This window comes from Neovison vison, chromosome X (assembly GCF_020171115.1).
Source record: "Neovison vison isolate M4711 chromosome X, ASM_NN_V1, whole genome shotgun sequence".
In the NCBI taxonomy this organism is placed as follows: Eukaryota; Metazoa; Chordata; class Mammalia; order Carnivora; family Mustelidae; genus Neogale; species Neogale vison.
Window position 1 is genome coordinate 73,520,129 of NC_058105.1, and position 17,250 is coordinate 73,537,378.

The 17,250-nt window shown below is 35.3% G+C and overlaps 1 protein-coding gene across 3 annotated transcripts in view; it reads left to right on the forward strand.

Moving 5' to 3' along the window:
• Positions 1-17,250, forward strand: part of OPHN1 (oligophrenin 1) — a 560,040-nt gene that overhangs the window by 59,966 nt on the left and 482,824 nt on the right. The window lies entirely within an intron of this gene.

Sequence of the window (17,250 nt, forward strand, 5' to 3'; positions counted from 1 at the left end):
AAATCTAATACTCTTAACTACTACATTCTACAGCCTGCTCAAAAACTGGCTCTTACTGTATATGCTGATTTTGATAACTTGTTTTTTTATTTTTACCAAACCACACATCATAAACATCTTTCCATTTTATTATAGATTTTTACTGTCATTTAAACATATTGCTCAATATTTCTTTTTTTATTTTTTATTTTATTTTATTTTTTCAATATTTCTTTTTTTTAAAAGATTTTATTTATCTATTTGACAGAGATCACAAGCAGGCAGAGTGGCAGGCAGAGAGAGAGGGGGAAGCAGGCTCCCTGCTTAGCAGAGAACCCGATGTGGGGCTCCATCCCAGGACCCTGGGATCATGACCTGAGCCGAAGGCAGAGGCTTTCAATACACTGAGCCACCCAGGCACCCCTGCTCAATATTTCATTATGTATATCTACTATAATTTATAGGACCAAGATCGTATTAGTACTTTCTTTGTAACCATAATTGAATTTGTTTCCAGTTTTAATATGGAAAATTTTAAATATACACAAAAGTCAAGAGGAATATAAAGAACACCGTGTAGCCATCATGCAACTTTATAAATTATTAACATATGGTCTGTCTTTTTAAATCTATAACCCTCACCTGATACCTTACAACTGAGCCTGGATTTCATTGAAGCCAATTTTCAGACAGACAAATTTGTCTGTAAATACTTTAGTATTAAACGCAATTTTTGTACTATTCAGTTGTAGCAACAATACCCTAGTAGCTTAGTAATTCAAGTTAGTGTAGAAATTAGTATTCAGAGACAACCTGGAAAATGAGTAGAACAGATGACCTCAGTTGGGTTGGGAAAAGCACAGTTAGGCATTCATGATCAGTGATCTGCCAGTGATAATTGAATGTGCCCCAAGAGAGCAAAAAGTCCAAAGCTATGATTCATAGTCTTGGCTGACCACTGTAATAACTCCAGGTACTTGAAAAATACTGATGACAAGACTACTTCTAGAGATTTTGATGTTATTGGTCTAGGTAGGATAAGTGTGGGACACTGAAGTTTTATTTTATTATGGTAAAATATACACAATGTAGAATTTATCATTTTAACTATACTTAAGTATACAGTTCAGTGGCATTTTAATAATTTTATGCAACCATCACCCCTGTACATTTCCAAAACAGTTTCATTATATCAAACAAAAACCCTATACCCACTGAATAATAATTCTGTTACTCTAGCTCCTCAGCCCCTTGCAATAATCATTTTACTTTTTTCCATGAGTTTGCTTATTCTGGGTACATAATATAGAGTGGAACTATATAGTATCTGCCCTTTTGTGTCAGGCTTATTTTACTTAGCATGATAGTTTCAAGATTTATTCATGTTGTAGCATGTATCAGATTTTCATTCATTTTTTCCCATTTCTTTTTAAGGTTGAATAATATTCCATTATTTGTATTACTACATTTTGTATCTGTTGTTTCTGCCTTTTGGCTGTTGTGAATAGTGCTGTTATGAATGTTCGTGTGCAGTTATCTACTTGAGTCAATTCTTTTGGGTATAAACCCAGAGATAGAAATGTTGGAGCAGGGGCACCTGCGTGACTCAGTGGGTTAAACCTCTGCCTTCGGCTCAGGTCATGATCCCAGGGTCCTGGGATCGAGCCCCACATCGGGCTCCCTGCTCAGCAGGGAGCCTGCTTCCTCCCTCTCTCTCTGCCTGCCTCTCTGCCTACTTGTGATCTCTGTCTGTCAAATAAAGAAATAAAATCTTAAAAAAAAGAAATGTTGGGGCATATGTTAATTCTGTTTAATTTTTTGTGGTACTGCCATACTGTTTACTGCAGTGGCTGTACCACTTTATTTTCCCACCAGCAATGTACAAGGGCTCCAGTTTCTCCACATCACCACAGTGCTTGTTTTTGTTTTTGTTGTTGTTGCTGTTGTTTTGTCTTTTTAGTAATTGATATCTTAATAGGTATGAGGTGGTATCTCATTGTGGTTTTGTTTTTATTTCTTTATTTTTTTAAAGGTTTTATTTTATTTGAGAGAGTGAGTGTGAGAGAGAAAAGGAGCAGGGGGAAGGGCAGAGGGAGAGGAAGAAGCAGACTTCGCTGAGCAGGGAGCCAGATGTGGGGCTCTATCTATCCTGGGACTCTGCAATCATGACCTCAGCCAAAGGCAGATGCTCAACTGACTGAGTCACCCAGGTGACTTTGATTTGCATTTCTTTAAATGGCTATTGATATTGAAACTCATTTCATGTGATTATTGTCTGTTTCTATATCATTTTCTGAGAAATAACTTTTCAAATCCCATGTCCAATTTGAATTGTACTGTCTTTTGTTGTTAAGTTGTAAGAATTCTTTATATATTCTGGATATTAATCATTTAACAGATGAATGATTTGCAAACAGTTTCTTTCATTCCATGGGTTGTTTTTTCAATCTTCTGTTAGTATCTTTTAATGAACAAACATTTTTAATTTTGATAAAGTCCATTTTTGTTTATTTTTTTCTTTTGTTACTTATACTTTTGGTGTCATACCCAAGAAATCATTGCAAAATCAAATGCTATAAAGATTCTCCCCTATGTTTTCCTCTTAAGAGTTTTACATGTTTACTTATTACATTTAAGTCTTTGACCCATGTGAAGTTAATTTTTCTATGTATCATAAGATAAGGGGCTATCTTCATTCTTTGTATGTGTACAGTTTACCCAGCACCACATGTTGAAAGTCTTCTTTCCCCATTGAATGGTGTTGATATCACTACTGAAAATCAATTGGCCATATATGCAAGGATTTATTTCTCGATTTCTATTCTATTCCACTGGTTTATATGTCTGTTCTTATGTCAGTTCCATATGGTATTTTTTAAAGATTTTATTTATTTATTGGAGAGAGAGAGCATGAACAGGGGGAGGGACAGGGGGAAAGAGAGAAGCAGACCTCCCACTGAGCAGGGAGCCCAACATGGAGCTCCATCCTGGGACTCCAGGATCGTGGCCTGAGCCGAAGGCAGATGCTTAACTGACTGAGGCGCTCAGACACCCCTCCATAAGGTTTTTATTATTATTATTATTATTATTATTATTATCGAACCTTTGTTCGATAAGTTTTGAAATAAAGAGGTATGGGTTCTCTAACTTTGTTCTTCCTTTTCAAAATTGCTTTGGCCATTCATGGTCCCTTGAGATTGTGTATGAATTTTAGGGTGAATTTTGTATTTCTGTAAAAAATACTGTTGGGATTTTGACAGGGCTTGCACTGAATCTGTAGATTGCTTTAGGTAGGATTGTCATCTTAGCAAGATTGTCTTCCAATTTATGAATGCAGGACATCTTTCCTTGTATTGTGTCTTATTTCTTTCATTGATGTTTTGGAGTTTTCACTGTGGAAGGCTTTCACCTTTTTGATTAGGTTTATTTCTAAGTATTTTATTCTTTTTGATGCTGTTGTGAAAAGAATTTTGTTTTTTAAAAATTTCCTTTTTGTATTGTTCATCACTCCTGTTTAAAAAGCATTAATTTTTTATTTCTTAGCTTTTTGATTTTAGCCATTCTGACAGGTATAAGGTGATATCTCGTGGTTTTGATTTGCAATTTCCTTGATGATGAGTGACATTGAGCATCTTTCATTGTGTCTTTTGGCCTGTGTATATCTTTGGAAGAAGGTCTATTTAGGTCCTCTACCAATTTTTTTTACTGGATTGTTTGTATTCTTTTTAATGTTGAGTTACCTAAGTTCTTAAATATTTTAGATATTAACCCCTTATCAGATAGATCATTTGCAAATATCTTCTTCCACTCAGTATGTTGCCTTTTTGTTTTATTGATGGTTTCCTTCATTGTACAAAACTTTTTCTTTCAATGTAATCATAGTTTCCTTTTGCTTTTGTTTCTCTTGACTTAAGAGTCATATCTGGGAAAATGAGTGATGACCTCTGTCAGAGAAATTACTGCCTGTATTCTCTCCTAGGGTTTTATGGTTTCAGGTCTTACATTTAGGTCTTTAATCCAATTGGAATTTATTTTTGTTTATGGTGTTAGAAAGGGGTCATTTCATTCTTTTACATGTAGCTGTCCAGTTTTCTCAACACCATGTATTGAAGAGACTGTCTTTTCCCATTGTATATTCATCTTGTGTATTCTTCCCTGCTTTGTCATAGATTAATTGACACATAATGATGGATTTATTTCTGGGGTCTCTGTTGTGTTTCACTGATTACTATGTCTATTTTTGTGTCAGTACCACACCAAAAAAGGGAAAAGGAAACTACAAGCCAACATCTCTGATGAGCATAGAGGCAAAATTACTCATCAAAATATTAGCAAATTGCACTCAAGAATATGTTAAAATAATCATTCACCATAATCAAGTAGCATATATTCTGGGGATGAAAGGGTGTTTCCATATTCACAAATCAATCAATGTGATACACCACTTCAAAAAAACAAAAGATAAAAATTATATGATCAGTTCAACAGATAGAGAAAAAACATTTGACAAAATTTAATATCTATTTATAATAAAAATTCTCAACAAAGTGTTCAGAGTCAACCTCAACAATATATGAAAAAAACACAGGCAGTATCATACTCCATGATGAAAAACAGATTTTTTTTTTAAAGATTTTATTTATTTATTTGAGAGAGAGAGACAGTGAGAGAGAGCATGAGCGAGGAGAAGGTCAGAGAGCGAAGCAGACTCCCCATGGAGCTGGGAGCCTGATGTGGGACTCGATCCCGGGACTCCAGGATCACGCCCTGAGCCGAAGGCAGTCGTCCAACCAACTGAGCCACCCAGGCGTCCCGAAAAACAGAGATTTTATCCTAAGGTCGTGAACAAGACAAAAATGTTCACACTCATATTTTTATTCAACATATTACTGGAAGTCCTAATCACAGGAATCACAGAAGAAAAAGAAATGAGGCACCTGTACTGATAAGGAAGAAGTTAAACTTTTGCTAGTTGTGGATGGCATGATACTATACATAGACTATCCTAAAGACTCCACCAGACACTACTAAAAGTAAAAGATGAATCCAGTAAGGTTGCAGAATATAAAAGTAATATCCAGAAATTGGTAGCATTTCTATACACAATAACATAGCAAGAAGTGAATTACAAAGAAAATTCCATTTACAATTGCACCAAAAAGAATAAGATACCTAGGAATAAATTAAACTAAGGAGGTAAAAAGTATATACTTGGGAACCTGTAAAGCATTGATGAAAGAAATTGAAGACAGCACAAACAAATAGAAAGATTTCCTGTCCAGTGGATTGGAAGAATATATTCTAATATATTCTTATATAAAATATATTATATATATAATATATTCTTAATTATATATAATATATTCTTATATTTAATTATATATAATATTATATATAATATATTCTTATATTTAAAATATATTTTAATATGTCCAAATTATCCAAAGCAATCTATGGATTTGATGCAATCCTTGCCAAAATATCAACAATGTTACTCACTAGAACTAGGGCATATAATACTAAAATTCATATGGAAACACAAAAGACCTCAAATAAGCAAAGCAATCTGGAGAAGGAAAAAGAGTGCTGAATGTATGTCAATTCTAGATTTTAAGAAATATCACAGAGAGAGGAAGATGGTAGGAGAATAAGGAGGATCCTGGGCTCATCTCCTCCCACAAATAAAACTAGATGAATATGAAATCATCTGAAATACCCTAGAAATTGACCTGATTGACCTGAAGACTGACAGAACACAACTAAATGGAGAGAAGGGGCCGTACAGAACAAGATAGGAAGTGTGGAGACATGGTTTAGGGAAGAAATGGATTGTAGGTGTTGTGGAGGGAAAGGAGCCATGGTCTCAGGATCAACCACGGGAATGCACAGGGAAAAGATTTCCTCAACGTCATTGGCTTGGAAAATGAGGGGCTGAATTTTGTGAGTTCTTGCAAGGGGCTTAAAGCCTGAAGGTTTGAAGATCAGCAGTCTTGGCTGGGAAGGATCCCGGAGGGCACTGCACTGTTCCTGGAGAGAAGTCAGACAAATAATTTGTGGAGAGGACCCCATGGAAGCAGCAGTCTGAAGAAATCCTAGGTCACGTAGTGGGAGATCATTCACTGTTCTTGGAGCACATGCCTGATGGGCAGCATTCATGAAGATGCCTCTGTGGGAACAAAGGAGCTATCTGGTGGCATTTTCCTCCTCTTCTTCTCAGCATAAGCACAGAGCCAGCTGCTGGAAGCAGCATAGTGTAGATACTGGCTCCTTAATTTGCGTACTCCAAGCTCTGTTCTCCTGTGCTCTGGCAGGGCTGTCCTTCTCAGTTCAGTTTGCATTAGTCCCAGTGTAGCAGAGCCATGCCACAGAAAACCAGCACCAACCCTTGTCCACACCACATCTCTGGAACAGAGAGTTCTGTAGGGCCTCAGTTCTGGTGGAGTTGGTGTCAGGTTTCATTTCACAAGTAGATCAGAGCACACCTGGTTAAAAGTAGTCACATTCTGACCAAGCACTAAGTACCTCTCACCACAGGCAAGGAGTACCTTTGCAGATGACTGGTCTGAATGATACAATAGGCAAAACACAACAGAAGAGCACACACAACACACTTCAGAGACACTCCCTGAAGCACCAGGTACTGGACACTATATGACCTCTTCGTAAAGCCATTACTCTCAGGAGTAGTTAACATAATGGGCTGTTCTAACACCCAGAAGAAGACAGAGACTTAGACAAAACGTGAAGTTGGAAGAATTCATCCCAAATGAAACAAGATAAGGTCAGTGCTAGAGATCTATGTGAAATAAATATAACATGCCTGATGGAGAATTGAAAGCAAAAATCATAGGGGTACTAACTGGGCTTGAGAAAGTAATGGAAGGCTTCAAGGAGACCCTTACCACAGAGATAAAAGAGTTAAAAAACAATCAAATAAAGATTTAAAACAGGCTGATTCAGTGAACACAAGGATGGAAGGAACAGAGTAATGAATAAGTGATATAAAAGACAAAATAATGAAAAATAATGGAGCTGAAAAATAAAGAGAGAAAGAATTATGGAACATTGGAATAGACTTAGGGAAATCAGTGACTCCATCAAATATAGTAACATTCATGTTATAGGAGTTCCAGAAGACGAAGAGAAAGAAAAGGGGGCAGAATACATAATTGAAGAAATAATAGCTGAAAATTTCCCTAATCTGGGGAAGGAAAGAGACATCCAGATCCAGGAGGCACAAAGAACACCCATCAAAATCCACAAAAGTAGGCCAACACCAAGACATATTGTAATTAAATTCATGAAATATAGTGATAGAGAATGAGTCTTAGAAGAAGCAAGACAAAAGAAGACAGTAACATACAAAGGAAACCCCATAATGTGATCAGTCCATTTCTTAATAAAAACTTTGAAGTAGAAGGGAGTGGCATTAATATTAATAATACATTAATAATTAATACTATTGTTAAATAATTGACAATACATTAATATTAGAAAATAATATGTTAATAACCAATATGCAATTAATGTATAATTGATAATACATTAATATTGATTGATAATACATTAATATAAATATGAACATTAGTGCATCAATAATATATTAATTGATAATGATACATTAATATTAATGGATAATAATACCTTAATAATACATTAATATTAGTATTAATAATACACTTACATCAACTGACTGAGCCCCCAGGTGCCCAAGACCACTTACATCAAAGATAGTTCATGTAAACAGAAAATTAACAGGGAAACAATGATTTTAAATGACAAACTGGACCAAACGGACTTATCAGAAATATTTAGAACATTCCATCCTAAAACAGCAGAATGCACATTATTTTCAAGTGTACATGGATCACTGTCCAGAATAGATCACATATTACATCACATATTCCACCTCAACAAATAAAAAAATTCTGATATCTTTTCTCACTACAATGCTATGAAACTAGAAGTTAACTACAAGAAGAAAAATTTGGACAGACCACAAGTACATGGAGGTTAAACAGTATGCTACTAAACAATGGGTCAACCAGGAAGTCAAATAAGAAGTAAGAAAATATCCATATGTTGTCTATGAGAAACTCATTTTAGACCAAAGGTAACTCCATATTGAAAGTGAGGGGGTGGAGAACCATTTATAATGCTAATGGATGCCAAAAGAAACCTGGGGTAGCAATCCTTATATCAGACAAATTAGATTTTAAACCAAATTCTATAGTAAGGGATGAAAAGAGACACTATGTCATACTTAAAGGGTCTAGCCAACAAGAAGATCTAACAATTATAAATATTTATGCTCCTAATGTGGGATTAGCCAATTACATAAACCAATTAATAATAAAATTAAAGGAATATATTGATAATAATGCAATAATAGTAGCAGAATTTAACATGCAACTCACAGCAATGGAGAGATCATCCAAGCAGAAGATAAACAATGAAACAAGGTCTGTGAATAACACACTCGACCAGATAGACTTTACAAATATATACAGAGCATTCTATCCTAAAGCAGCAGAATACATATTTTTCTTGAGTGCACATGGAGCATTCTTCAGAAGAGATCATATACTGGGTCACAAATCAGGTTTCAACCAGTACCAAAGGACTGAGATTATTCCCTGCATATTTTAAGACCACAGTGCTTTGAAACTTGAACTAATCATGAGGGGAAATTTGGAAGGAACTCAAATACTTAGAGGGTAAATAGCATCCTACTAAAGAATGAATGTGTAAATAAGGAAATTAAAGAAAAATTTAAAAAATTCATGGAAACACATGAAAATGAAAACACAACTGTTCCAAACATTTGGGATACAACAAAGGCAGTCAAAGAGGGAAGGTCATAGCAATACAAGCCTTTTTCAAGAAACCAGGAAAGTCTCAAATACACAAGCTAACCTTATACCTAAATGAGCTGGAGAAAGAACAGCAAATAAAGGCTAAACCAAGGAGAATAAAAATAAAGAAATCAATGAAATAGAAAACAAAAGAACAATAGAACAGATCAACGAAACTAGAAACTGGTTCCTTGAAAGAATTGATAAGATTGATAAACCCCTAGCCAGACTTATCAAAAAGAACAGAGAAAGGACCCAAATTAATAAAATCATGTATGAAAGAGGAGTGATCACCACCAACACCAAGGAAAAAGAAACAATTTTAAGAACATATTATGAGCAAATGTATGTAAACAAATTAGGCAATCTGGAAAAAATGAATGCATTCCTAGAAACTTATAAACTACCAAAACTGAAACAAGAATAAATAGAAAACCAGAATAGACCCATAACCGTCAAGGAAATTGAAGCAGTAATCAAAAGTCTCTCAACAAACAAGAGTCCATGACTGGACAACTTCTCAGGGGAATTCTAGTGAATATTTAAAGAACTAAAACCTATTCTTCTAAAGTTGTTTCAGAAAATAGAAATGGAAGGAAAATTTCCAAACTTGTTCTATGAGGCCAACATTACCATGATCCCCAAACCAGACAAAGACCCCACCAAAAAGGAGAATTACGGACTACTTTCTATGATGAACATGGATGCCAAATTCTCACCCAGATACTAGCCAGTACATTAAAGGATTATTCATCATGCCTATGTGGGATTTATTCCTGGGCTTCAAGGGTGGTTCAACATTTGCAAATGAATCAATGTGAAACATCACATTAATAAAAGAAAGAACAAGAACCATATAATCCTCTCATTTGATGCAGATAAAGTATTTGACAAAATGCAGCATCCTTTCTTGATTAAAACTCTTCACAGTGTGGGGATACAGGGAGCATGCCTTAATATAAAAACCATCTATGAAAAGCCCATAGTGAATATCATTCTCAATGGGGAAAAACAGAATTTTTTCCCTAAGATTAGGAACATGACAGGGATGCCCAGTCTCACCATCTTTGTTTAATATAGTACTAGAAACCCTAGTTTCTGCAGTCAGACATCAGAAATATATAAAGGGCATTCACATTGGCAAAGAAAAAGTCAAGTCACTTTTCACAGATGACTTGATACTTGATGTGGAAAACCCAAAAGACTCCACCCCAAAATTGTTAGAACTCATATAGGAATCCAGCAATGTGGCAGGATATAAAACCAATGCACAGAAATCAGTTGCATTTCTATATACTAGCAATGAGACAGATGAAAAAGAAATAAAAGAATTGATCCCATTTACAAATGCACCAAAAACCATAAGATACTTTGGAGTAAACCTAACCAAAGATGTAAAGGATCTGTACTCTAAAAACTACAGAACACTCATGAACGAAATTGAGGAAGACACAAAGAAATGGGAAACCATTCTATGCTCATGGATTATAAGAATAAATATTGTTAAAATGTCTATGCTCTCCAGAGCATTCTACACATTCAGTGTAATCCCTATCAAAATATCATCTTCATTTTCTACAGAGCTGGGACAAATAATCCTATAATCTGTATGGAACCAGAAAAAGCCCCAAATAGCCAGAAGAGTGTTAAAAAAGAAAATCAAAACAGGTGGCATCATTATGCCGGACTTCAAACTATATTACAAAGCTGTAATCATCAAGACAGCATAGTACTGGCACAAAAACAGACACGTAGATCCATAGAATAGAATAGAGAAATGGACCCTCAACATTATGGTCAACTAATCTTCATCAAGGCGGGAAAGAATATCCAATAGAAAAAGGATTGTTTCAATAAATGGTTTTGGGAAAATTGGACAGGCACATGTAGAAGGATGAAACTGGACCATTGTCTTATACCATACACAAAGATAAACTCAAAAGGATCAAAGACCTATATGTGAGACAGGAATCCATTAAAAACTTAGAGGAGAAGAAAGGCAACACCCCTTTGTTCCCAGCCACAGCAAGTTCTTGCTAGATATGTCTCCAAAGGCAAGGGAAACAAAAGGAAAAATGGACTTTAAAAGTTTCTGCACAACAAAGGAAACAATCAACAAAACTAAAGGGCAAACTTCAGAATGGGAGAAGATATTTGCAAATGACATATCAGACAAAGGGCAAGTATCTAAGATCTATAAAGAACTTACCAAACTCAACAACCATAAAACAAATAATCCAGTTAAGAAATGGGCAAAAAACATGAACAGACGTTTCTCCAAAGAAGATATACAAAGGGCCAACGGACACATGAAAAAATACTCTCTATCACTTGGCATCAGGGAAATACAAATCAAAACCACAATGAGATACCACTTCACATCAGTCAGAATGGCTAAATTTAACAAGATAGGAAACAACAAATGTTGGGGAGGATATGGAGAAAGGGGAACCTTCTTACACTGTTGGTGGGAATGCACACTGTTATAGCCATTCTGGAAAAGAGTTTGGAGGTTTCTCAAGAAGTTAAAAATAGAGGTACCCTACACACAGCAATTTCACTGACAGGTATTTACTCCAAAGAACTAAATGTAGTGATTCAAAGAGGCACATACATCCCAATGTTTATAGCAGCAATATGCACAATAGCTAAAATTATGGAAAGAGCCAAGATGTCCATTGATGGATGGATAAAGAAGATGTGTTTTATATATATATATATATATATATATATATATATATATATATATAAAACAGTGTGTGTGTGTGTGTGTGTATACATATATACGTATATATACATATATATATTACATATATACGTATATGTATACACACACACACAATAGAATATTACTCAGCCATCAGAATGGCTGAATACTTAGCATTTATATTGCTTTGGTTGGAACTGGAGGATATTATGCTGAGTAAAATAAGTCAGTCAGAGAAAGACAATTATATGGTTTCACTCATGTGGAATAGGTACAGAGAATCGTAGAGGAGGGAAAACTGAATTTGAATTCATTACAGAGGGACACAAACCACGAGAGACTTTTAACTAGGGTTGCTGGAGGGGAGGTGGGTCGGGGGATGGTTTAATTGGGGATAGGTATTAGGGAGGGCACACCGTATGTTGTGCATTCGGTGTTTTAAGCACTTGGTGGATTACTAAGCTCTGCATCTGGAGCTGGTGATATATGTTGTCTAATTCAATTTAAATAAAAAATAAAGATGATTTGTACACACACAAAAATAAGAAAATAACAGACTCAACTATAGAGAACAAAGTTATGGTTGCTGAAGGGGAGGTGTGCAGGGGAATAGGTTAAATGGGAGATGGGTATTAAGGAGGACATTTGCTCTGATGAGTACTGAGTGTTGTAAGTGATGAATCACTAAACTGTACTCCTGAAAGTAATGTTACACTCTATGTTAACTAATTGGAGTTGAAATAATACGTGAAATTAAAAAAAAAAAAAAGAAAGTACATGGAAAGAAATGACCATGAAAACACAGTGGTCCAAAACTTAGGGATGCAACAAAACTGTATATGTCCCTAAAAGGGACATATACACTACAAGCTTACCTTAAGAAGCAAGACAAATCTCAGGTAAACAACCTAACATTATACCTAATGGAGCTAGAAAAGAAAAAACAAGGCCTAACACCAGCAAAAGAAAGCAAATAATAAATAGTAAAGCAGAAATAAATGATTCAGAAACTTTAAAAAAAAAACCCAATAGAACATATCAATGAAACCAGGAGCATTTCTTTGCGAAAATTAAGCAAACCTGTAAACCTCTTCCCAGACTTATCAAAAAGAAGAGAGAGAGGACCCAAATAAATAATATCACAAATGAGCATGGTGAAATAGCAATGAACATGACAGAAATAAAATAATTCTATGAGAATATAATGGAAAGCTGTATGTCAAGAAATTGGACAACCTGAAGAAATGGATAAACTCCTAGAAATATATAAACTACCAAAACTGAAACAGGAAGAAAACAAAAACTTGAACAGACTGATAATCAACAAGAAATATTGAATCAGTAAGCAACAGTCTCCCACCAAAGGAAAATCCAGGACCAGATGTCTTCACTAATGAATTTTACCAAAGGCATAGGATTTTTTTACCAAAGATAAAATATTTTTTACCAAGGATATAATATTTTTTTTACCAAAGATATATCTTTTACCAAAGATATAATATTTTTACCAAAGATATAATATATCTTTTACCAAAGATATAATTTTACCAAAGATATATTCTTGTCCAACTATTCGAAAACTAAAAAAGGAAGGAAAACTTCCAAATTCATTCTATCTGGCCAGCATTAATGTGATACCAAAATCAGATGAAGACTCCACTTAAAAGGGGGAATGCTGACCAATATACCTGATGAACATGGATGCAAAAATTCTGAATAGAATAAAAGCAAACCTAATCCAACAATACATTGGAAAGGCATCATTTACCACCATCATGTGGGATTTATTCTTGGGTTGCAAGGAAAGTTCAGTATTTGCAAGTGAATCAATGTGATAGGTTATATCAATAAATGAAAAGTTAAGAACCACATTATCATTTCAATAGATGCAGAAAAAACATTGTTCCAAGTACAACATCCATTCATGACGACATCCCTCAACAAAGGTGGTTTGGAGGCATCATACCTCAAAATAATAAAGGCCAGCTACAAAAACCCAATCATCGTATATGGGGGAAAACTAAGATCTTTTCCTCCACAGTCAAGGAACAAGACAAGGATGTTCACTCTCACCACTAATATTTAACATAGTAACGCAACTTCCAGTCACATCAGTCAGATAACAAAAAGAAATAAATGGCATCCAATTTGGCAAGGAAGAAGTAAAACTTTCGTGATTTCCAGGTGACATGATACTCTCTATATAAAACTCTGAGACCACCGAAAACCTGTTAGAATTGATAAACAGATACTGTTAAGTTGCAGGATTCAAAATCAACCTATAGAAATGTGTTGCATAGGGCCGCCTGGGTGGCTCAGTGGGTTAAAGCCTCTGCCTTTGGCTCAGGTCATGATCTCAAGGTCCTGGGATTGAGCCCTGCTTCAGGCTCTCTGCTCAGTGGGGAACCTGCTTCCTCCTCTCTCTCTTTGTCTCTCTCTGCCTGCCTCTCTGTCTATTTGTGATCTGTCTGTCAAATAAATAAATAAAAATCTTTTTTAAAAAAAGAAATCTGTTACATTTCTAAACACCAATAGCGAAGCAGCAGAAAGAGAAATTAAGGAATCAGTTACATTTACAGTTGTACCCAAAACAATAAGATAGCTAGGAATAAACTTAACCAAAGAGGCGGAAGACCTATACTCTGAAAACTATAAAACACTGAGGAAAGAAATTCAAGATGACATGAAGAAATGGAAAAACATTCCATGCTCCTGGATTGGAACAACAAATATTGTTAAAATGAATACTACCTGAGGTAACCCACACTTTTAATATAATTTCTATCAAAATATCAATAGCATTTCTCACAGAACTAGAACAAATGATCCTCAAATTTTTATGGAATCACAAAATACCCTAAATAGGGATAGCAGCCTTGAGAGAGAGAAACAAAGCTGGTTGCCTCACAATTCTGGACTTCAAATTACATTACGAAGCTATAGTAATCAAAACATTATGTTACTGGCAGAAAAAGAAACACATTAGATGAATGGAATAGAACAGAATATCCAGAAATTAACCCATAATCATAAGGTCAGTAATTTTTGACAAAGCAGGAAAGACTTGTCTAATGAAAAAAGACAGTCCCAACAACAAATGGTGTTGGGAAAACTGGACAACATGCGAAAGAGTGAAACTGACCACTTCATCACACCATATGATAAAATAAATTTAAATTGGATCAAAAGGCTAAATGTGAGACCAGAAACCAGAAAATCTAGAGGAGTACATAGGCAGTAACCTGTTTTGCTTTGGCTGTAGGAGCTTCTATCTAGATATGTCTCCTGAGGCAAGGGAAAAAGAAGCAAAAATAAACTATTGGGTCTAATGAATATAAAACCTTTCTGCACAGTGAAGGAAACAATATAACTAAAGGGAAACCTCCTGAATTGGAGAAGGTATCTGCAAATGACATATCTAATAAAGGGTTAGTGTCCAAAATATATAAAGAACTTATAAAAAACTCGACAGCCCCAATCCAAATAATCCAATTAAAAATGGTCAGAAGATAGGAATAGATATTTTTTACCAAATGGTCAGAAGATAGGAATAGATATTTTTCCAAAGAAGACATACAGATGGCTAACGGACACATGAAAAGATGCTCAACATTATTGATTATCAGGGAAATACAAATCCAAATTACAACGAAGTATCACCTCACACCTCTCAGAATGACTAAAATCAAGTACACAAGAACAACAGGTGTTGGCAAGGATGTGGAGACAAGAGAACCCTCTTGTACCTTTGGTTGGAATGTAAGTTGGTGCAATCACTGTGGCAAACAACATGGGGTTTCCTCAAAAAGTTAAAAATAGTAGTACCCTATAATCCAACAATTGCACTACTAGTTATTTATGTAAAACACACAAAAATACTAATTCAAAGGGAAATATGCACCCCCAATGTTTATAGCAGCATTATCAAGTATAACCAAATTATGGAAAGAGCCCAAATGGCCGATGACTGATGAATTCATATGGAAGATGTGGTGTACATATACATAACGGAATATCACTCAGCTGTAGGAAAGTATGAAATCTTGCCTTTTGCAAGTTTGTGGATATAGCTAGAACGTATAATACCAAGTGAAATAAATCAGTCAGAGAAAGATAAATACCATATGATTTCATTCATAAGTGGAATATAAGAAACAAGGAAGGAAAAGGGAAGAAAAGAGAGGGGTAATACAAGAAGCCGATTCTTTTTTTTTAAAATTTTATTTATTTGTTTGACAGACAGAGATCACAAGTAGGCAGAGAGGCAGGCAGAGAGAGAGAGAGGAAGGGAAGCAGGCTCCCCAGTGAGCAGAGAGCCCGATGCGGAGCTTGATCCCAGGACCTTGAGATCATGACCTGAGCTGAAGGCAGCGGCTTTAACCCACTGAGCCAACCAGGTGGCCCAAGAGCCGATTCTTAACCATAGAGAATAACCTGACAGTTACAGAGGGAAGGTAGGGGGGAGGAGTTGAGTAAAATAGGTGGTAAGGATTAAAGAGTGCTTTAGCTGAGGTAAACACCAGGTGTTGTATGAAAGTGTTAAATCACTATATTGTACAATTGGAACTAATATTGCTCTGTATGTTAAGTAACTGGAATTAAAATAAAAACATTTAAAAAATACAGTAAAGAAATATAGTACAAAGCTGTAGTAATCAAAACAGTATGGTATTGGTAGCATCTTCCAATTTTCTGCCTCCCTTTAGTTTATTCTAAATGTTGGTATACTCTTGCTGTTGTTACCTGGTTTATCTTCCTTAAAAACAAGTATCTCCAGACACTTAAACATTTGTTGAATGGATGAATCTTTTTCACTCTTTACTTGCACTTGACTCCTCCCTGTGTACAAGAATTAATATCAAACTTCTTAACAAAGCATGCTCATTTTATAGTCTGACAGCCACCCATCTCTTCAAGCTTCCTTTCCTAGCTTTCCCCCCATACATATACTCCATTATAGCCACCAAACTACTTAGTTTTTCCTGAATGTTGTTATTTTTATGCCCCATATCCTTGCTTACAACTCCATTCTCAGCCTGTATTGTTCCCTTTATCTTTCATACACATTGCAGATTTTCTCAGTCTAGAAAAGGTATGCATTTTTCAAGTTCCTCCTCAAATTTATTCTCTTCTATGAAGCTGTTTGAATCTCATGCAAGTATAGTCACATGACCCCCTGTTTTATTTTTCCAGGTCCTCTGATTTATACTTTTATTGTTACATTCATGACATTGTATTATAATTATTTAATGTCTTTATCCCTCATATGAGCTCTACCAGGTCAGGGACTGTCTTCTTTGTCTCCATCACCCATAGCACCTGTTTTGTGAAGTAAGTGCTCACTTAAAGTGTGTTAAAAAATAATTCATTTATTAATTCTGCATATATTTATTGAACATCTCCTGTATGCCATGAAATGTTCTAGGTGTTGCAGATTCAGTAGTGAAAGAGAGCAAGTTTTTTCTTTAATGGAGCTTGAATTTTAATGAGGAAAAACATAAAGTGTAGTAAATAATTAAATAAGGTATTTCATTTTTCAAAAGTTTTTTAATTCTAGTATGTTAGCATATAGTGTTATATCAGTTTCAGGCATATAATACAATTACATACATCACCCAGTGCTCATCAGGATGGGTGCCCTCCTTAATCCCTGTCACCCATTTCATTCAGCCCTCTAATCCTTCCCTTCTGGTAACCATCAGTTTGTTC